This window comes from Pinus tabuliformis, chromosome 7 (assembly GCF_031772625.1).
Source record: "Pinus tabuliformis cultivar Carrire ecotype Pingquan chromosome 7, CPIR1, whole genome shotgun sequence".
NCBI classification, from domain to species: domain Eukaryota; kingdom Viridiplantae; phylum Streptophyta; class Pinopsida; order Pinales; family Pinaceae; genus Pinus; species Pinus tabuliformis.
In genome coordinates, this window is record NC_142293.1 from 1641264253 (window position 1) to 1641271985 (window position 7733).

Here is a 7733-nt window from a genome sequence, read left to right on the forward strand (position 1 = left end):
CTTTTTTCTTCTAATTGTTGTGGTGCCAACCTTATAGGTTGTGGAAGACTAGGGGCAACAACACTTCCATCTTTATAGTTGTGAGTGGTATGCTTCCTGGTTGCCATAATTTTGCTTTCCATTTTTCTTGCTAACCTGAATGCCTTCTCTAATGAATCAGGTTCCCAAAGGCGAAAATCATGTTGGATATTATTCTTTAAAGTCCCTATGAACACATCAATCCTATGCTCCTCTGGAATATTTTTTACCCTTATGTTCAATTTTTGGAACTCCTCAATGTGCTCCATTATTGAACCCTTTTGTTTGAGACTTATCAATTGGCTAAAAAAATTGTTGCTTTCTGTATCCTCATAATGTGCTGTCAATTCTTCCGTAAAAATTGCCCAAGTGATAATTTGTTTACGACAGCAAAGCCATTGATACCATACAAACTGATTTGGTTCCAAATATAAAGTTGCAATACGTACCTTTTGTGTGTTTTGCACATTATTGAGATCGAAAAATTGCTCCATCTGTAATATCCATGTTGCGGGATCCTTGCCATCAAACTTCCTCATATCGATTTTTGGGATATGGTGGGTCTTCGATCCAACATTAGAGTCTGTGAAATCATGATTAACATTTATTTTGTTCTCATCATGAGTTTCCTTTACTACCCTTTCACCATTAGTAAGCATTTCTTGTAGAAACTTTGTCAAATCTGTCTTCAAATCTTCCATGCTTGTCTTCAAGTCGTCCATCTTAGCTTCCACGTCATTCATCTTAGTTTCTATGCCTTTCTTTAAACAATCCATCTTAGCTTCTATGCCTTTATTTAAACCATCCATCTTAGCTTCTACATCCTTCTTTAAACCATCCATCTTAGATTTTGTTGCTTTTTGTGCAAGTGACACTTGTTGCACTTGGTCTCATAATTTTGATATATCATGTTGCATTTCTTCCTCTTCTTCATGAGTCATGCTAGAGCTTTCAGGTTGCTTACTAGGTGTTTTCATTTTCTTTCCTCGGGGCATCAATTACCAATAATCATTTTTTTCAAACCAAGCTTATGCAAAAATTAAAAAAAAAAACTAACACATTTTTTCACATTGTAGGAGCTTGATATTGAATCTGATGTATCTCTGTAATTTCGGATCATCTAGTTTTGAAATTGTGACTTGTGGTACCCCTCTGTGTCCTCTTTCCAATTCCATCAGTCTGATCCAAATTGGATTCTCTCGAGAAGAGTTATGCCAAATCTCCCACAGTGACCTGATTATAGACTAGTTCAGTAGAGCGAACTTGTACGATGTGCCACGAGTCACTGTTTTGACCTTTGGCTTTGAAAAATATTTAAAAGAAACTACAGTCCGTCCTCTTTCTGTACCTTCTTACAAAATTTCAATCAGATGCTCAGAGAGAAAGTTATGACGATTTTCCCTAGGTCACCTGTTTGGAATGTAATTCAGGAGTCTGCAAAAGACCAACTTCCTCAGATCATATCTCCGCAAATATAGTGTGAAAAGATTTGAAATTTAGACCTGAGGTTCAGTGCGATTTCCTCTCAAATGGGTTTTTTTTAACTTCTGAAACATTGCAGAAAAAAAAATTATAGCGAAAATGCCACAATGACCTATTTGGAGCAGTGAAACCCTAGAATCCAAAGCTCTGATACCAAATGTTATGAAACTAGCTCACAAAAGGATAGAAAAGATAGATCAACGCCTTAGAATTTAGCCTCTTTGAGGGGGAAACCTCCTTTACATTACATAAGTGAACAATTCTTGGATGATTCAAATGAAAAAGCCTCCTTTCTATATATAGGAGTCTAAGGAGTCACAATATAACCCAGCCGACCTAACAATAATAATATAAAGCCACAAAAATAGCAATAGAGGGATTCTATGGGGCATAGTAATAACAATATGGGGACAATAAGGGCACACAATATTAATAAGGGATACAAATACAATAGTAATGGGGTAATCACTAGTACTATAGGGACCTAACAGACATGGAGTCAAATTTAATTCTTAAGGATGTAAGATAAGGAAGGAAGGCTCTAGAAAATTATTGGCAAGAGAAATCTTGACTCCAGACAATGGATATGTACTAAAAGGAAGCAAATAAAAACATGAGATATTGAAAGTAATATCTCCTTCACATTGACAATTAAAGGAGCAAAACACAACTGCAATCCACCACACCATGTCATACTCACAAGGTGCATTGTAGAAGACATAAGAGTTGCTCACATTAGTGAGATAAGGAACTAGGGCTACATATGACACATACAATCCCACCGAAGGAAATGAATCAACAAATGCAAGGAAATTCAAGTACAACATCAGAGGAAGCAAGAAATTAAGGAATGATCAAGGAAATGGAAATACAAGAATGATAGATATGAACTAATTACTGCAATATGAACAAGGAAGTGAAAATGAACCTTGAAATAAGTACAAACCCTGATATCTTTTAAAAGGTGAAATTCAATGAAATAAAACAAAAATGATAAGAGTTGTGTGAGAAAAATTAGTGTTCACATAGGATAACAAAGATGGATAAGATAACAAGATTAAAAAAAAAAATAGGGGGGAAACAAGTTTTAAGAGTTATAATACCATATAGATAAGATTAATAATACATATTGTAGAAGTTAATATACAAAATAAGAAGGAGAGAGAACTAACCTAGGGAATCCCATGACTACATCAAAATTATTAGGTACAATAAAGACAGATCCACAGGTAAAAGACAATAAGAAATCAGGTGTCTAGGAGAAATGTACCAAAATTAATGTTGAAAAGAATAGTCACACATGAAAATAAGCACAAATTGAACCTATATGTAATCAAAAGAGAAATAGGAAATCAAATTTCGTACAATGAGAATAAGAGGAAGTGTTGCTCATCAATAGAAACACTAGCTCATGGGGAATTGTGAGATGGAACAACATCTAAGGTTTTATAATTTGCCTCATTTTCTTAAAATGGTGCATCAATGAAACATATGTCTAGGGGACTCTAGAATATACAAATATTATTTAATATCATAGATATAAAGAAGAACTTGCTCAAGGGGAGTTGCAGGAGAGAAAATAAGCCTTATAAGTGTTGGAAATAATACTGGGGGGGGGGGGGGGGGGGGTGTGAATCAGTATTAGTCAAGTCAATAATCTTTTTCTTTTCATACTCAAATTTATATATGCTACTTCAATGAAGGTAACCCGCGTGTACACGCAACTGTGTTTAAGGAAACAATCGTATATCCAACAAACTAATGATTCAGTTAATTCATCATATGTTGATCTTTAATCTGTGCATAAGTACTTTATTAAACATTAAACAGTAACCATGTGCACTTAATAATAGAATGAACCATCACACATAAGAAACAGACATGAACACCAGGATTTAAGTTGGAAACCCAATGTGGGTGAAAACCACCTACTGTTGTCGTCTCTGTCTTCTTTTAATAATAAGAAAATCTATTTACAACATTGTATTGGTGCAGACTCATACCAATACGCAGGTTTCTACCTGCAGAAGGTTACTAGCTTCTCTTGTTCTCCAGCTTCTACTGGAAGGGGGCTGCAACCCCTAGCTCTTGTACTAGCTGATATGCTTACTAGTACGTAGGCGCTGACCTACAGAAGGCTACAACCTTCTCTCTTCCTCTAGGGACCACGTTTTATAAATTTTCAGACTGGATGCTCCTGGTACACAACAATACACATTTGTTTCATCTTATTTTCATACTAGACCCATTATCAACATTGAAGCTCAAAATCAATCACCACTACACTACAACCATCAAATACATCTGCATTAACCAATCATTGAAACTCAATCATAAATCTCTGAATCACCCATAACTAAATCACTAAAAGCCCATCGTCATTGAAGCAAATCACAATCAATCAATCTGAACATTCAGTATACTGTCATCAAACTACAATCACCAGAACAAAGAGCAGAATCCATAATTCTGCAACAATCAGATCCACCTGTAACTTTAAATATCATATTACATAATGTATACGCTACTTAGATGTGTTGAACTAACATGTATATGCACTTTTTTCAAATCCAACTAGCGTATATGTCTATAAATATTAATTCATAATTTTGCAGCTATTCCAGACTTCAGCCATACCCAGATCATAACATTTACAGAACAACACATGCGCGAGTATTCAGATCTAGACTATACATGATCAAACCATATAATGATAATTCATTTCAAGCCTTAAGATCTTAATCCATCATTAGATCTTATCCTTCATCAACCGCTAAGGTTCATCCTTGGTTCAGATCAAGCACAACACCATAAGCCAATAACCTGCATACTAGATCTCACACTTTATCAGATATTCGATACTTGCACACCTGGCCTAATGATCTTCTCCTCCTTATATAGTTTTAGGCCTTTCTCAATACCATGGACCAAAACCACTTAGGACCAATACCTTGGACCAAATACTTAGGGTCAATACCTCGAACCAGATACCTTGGACCAATACCATGGATCAAAATACCATGGACCAAATACCTTGGACCAAAAACTTAGTTTTCCAAGGTATACGCGCTTTTCCTTCTATGAAAGTGCGTGTGTATGTATACGCTACTTGTGGTCAATGAACTTGCGTGTATATGCAGCTTGGTCAAGGTGAACCTGTGTATACCTCTCTTTCTTCATTCTTTGTAGTCTGATCTATAATTCTTTGTTGTTAACTTGCTACACTGTGAACTTTCATCTGAGAGAGTTGCCATTGTACATTACTTCTGAACTGATTCCTGCATTTTGTCACATCTGTAAACACAACTGCCATGCATTTTGTCACATCTGAAATCTCTTCTGTAGATTTATCTAGTTACCATATACAAGTGAGTTGTTCTACTACAAGTGGGTTTCCATCAAGTACAACAACATGCATCATAATGGAAACAATCTTCCCCTTTGGACTTGATGGCAACCATGTTGGTGTTGATTACCGCAAGCTGTAAAAATTGTTAGAGATAACAAGCAACACCAAAATACTCTCCCCCTTTGACATCAAGGGCAAAGAGCGAACCAAAATATTCTCCCTTTTTGATATCAAGGGCAAAGGGCTGACCAAAAAGAAAAACTTTCATATCTGAATAGCTGAATATAAACATTGATCATGCTCCCCCTAAGCACATGTTGAATTTTCTGATTAAACTCCCCCTTTGTACATGCTGAGATGCACTATATCATCCATGCTCCCCCTGAGCACATGCAGAGTCTACAAATATTTTCCAAAAGAATAACATGACTCTATCACTCGACTAAGTGATTTTGACCTTCTTATCATCAAAGACTCATACAAATATCAATCTCCCAACCAAGTGGGGATATACATGACTGAAATATATCAATTATTACATCATCCTTCCCATGCATAGTGGGGTTACAAATTACATCATATGATCAAAAGGGACTCATCAAAAGACTACAACAGACAAAGACAAATTATTACATCATGGGTCTTTATATGACCTTTACATCGAATGATATACATGACATTTATAATAGAGACAAAATGTCTAAGCAAGACCATGATAATCATCAACAACTATCATACACCATGTATGATCTGCTCCATAAGCATCTGTCAACAACATCCAGACCAGCAACTTGTATATGTCCATCATTAGTTCCCAAGATATGACAGTGTAAATATCATCAACTTGTGACAAAGTATGTCTGCATATAGATATCAACTCATCCTCTTGATCTCATCAAGATCAACTTGCTTCGTTTCCTTAGTAGAAAGAGCCTTATCATAACCTTCCATGAATCAACTCAGCATATGTCATATCTCCAAGTAATAGTACAAAATCATTCACATCATATCATATGTATGTGAAAACATCATAGTCATCATCTATGATCATAACATCATCATCAAGAACTGCATGAACTTTCCACAAGAACCTTCAATACATCAATTATGTATCATCACTAAGGAACATCCCACATCTGATAAGCATCAACCATGATAATCAACATATGTGAGTACCAAACTATCATCATAAGGTAAGAATATCATCATCATTATGTGTCTAAGTAAGCCATGTCTTTGAATATCCATGTCTTCAAATAGCTATGTTTTCATGTGACCTAAAATAACGCCATTCTCTTGGCCAACCAACAATATTTATTAATATGCAACTTAAGTAATCATCCATGTATCTAGCATATTGTATATCCATCAAAGAGATAGCAATATGTATCTAGCAAACCATGAGCTCATGTTCATTTGTCAAGATTCTTTGATATCATCAACAACAACAATCCTCAACCATGTGAGAGCCAAGAACTATAGGAATCCTACATCATAACTGCACCATATGAACTTTATGCATCTTTGAAGGCATGATGACACCAACATAAAAGAAATGAGTGGCTTATCATCAAATAATGAAGTTGTGTACTCAAGCCTTGTACTTCTCCTTGTCCTTATGAAGATCACCATGTAAACATCATATATGTATTATATACATCATCAAAAGTCATTTACAATTATCCATAAATCTGATCTGAATACCAATTTATGCGATCCCAAATATCATCTGAGTTTTTATCATGGGAAACTCATAACTGTAACATAGCAAGCCATATAAGCATTATCATCATTGATTAGGTACCAAAGACTTCTAACCATAATGCCAACAATGCTTTATTAGAAGCATAGCATGTTCTCCCCCTGAACCTGTTCCACCTGTTCACTGTCAGATATTATCATTGCATATATCAGTAAGAAGTATCAAGGCATCATCATCAATCATATATACATCAAGTTATCAACAACTTGTGAGGATCAAAACACTTCTAAATAACATCCACATACTATAGTCATCTACGACAGAAAATATAACTGATAATTGTCTGAATCATATCACATCAGTTTTTTTGAGACTGCCCCACAACATTTTTCTCAAACTACATATATGTGACTGTGCAGCTTCGAACTCGCGTATATACGTGACTTGTCTTCATGAAACTTGCGTATGAGATTTAGAACATTGAAGTTTCATACTTTCGGCTTCCTCTGAGTCTGTCATGTCTGTAGACTGTGCCATGCCACATTTTTCTAACTGTACTTCCTTCTTCTTCCATATCTTTGAGTGTGAAGATGTTTTCTCCTTTTGGTATGGTGCCTAAAATTTTCTCCTGCATTCCTTTTCTATATGTCCAAACTTATTACATGCATAACACCTTACATGTTTCATATTTCTTCTATAGCAATCAATGGATTTGTGACCAAACATATTGCAAGAAAAACAATATCCCTTAAAGTACCTGGAAGCTGATGATCTTTCTATGTGATGATCTTGAACCATTCTATTTCTGCATCTCACTGCAACATGTCCCAATTATGACATATAAAAAATTCAACATTATTCATTTGAGGAAATAACCGACTATCACTTCCATAGTTAGGAGTAAAATATTTTCTTTGAAGAATTTCTTTCCTTGTTTGTTGATGGGATTGATCTCTCATCTCTTTGTTGAGCATTTCAGATTTTGCCTTAGAGTTCCTTGCCTCACTTTTTGAGCTAGATTCACCTTCAACAGATTCATGAAAACCAAGACTAGTTTTGATGGCAGGAGACCTTTGACTACTAAGAATATCATCCAAAATATCGCACTATCTTGAAATCGTAAAAGCTTTTCCTTTTCATCTTATTTACCTGTTAGGGTATTTACCTCAACCTGATATTTCC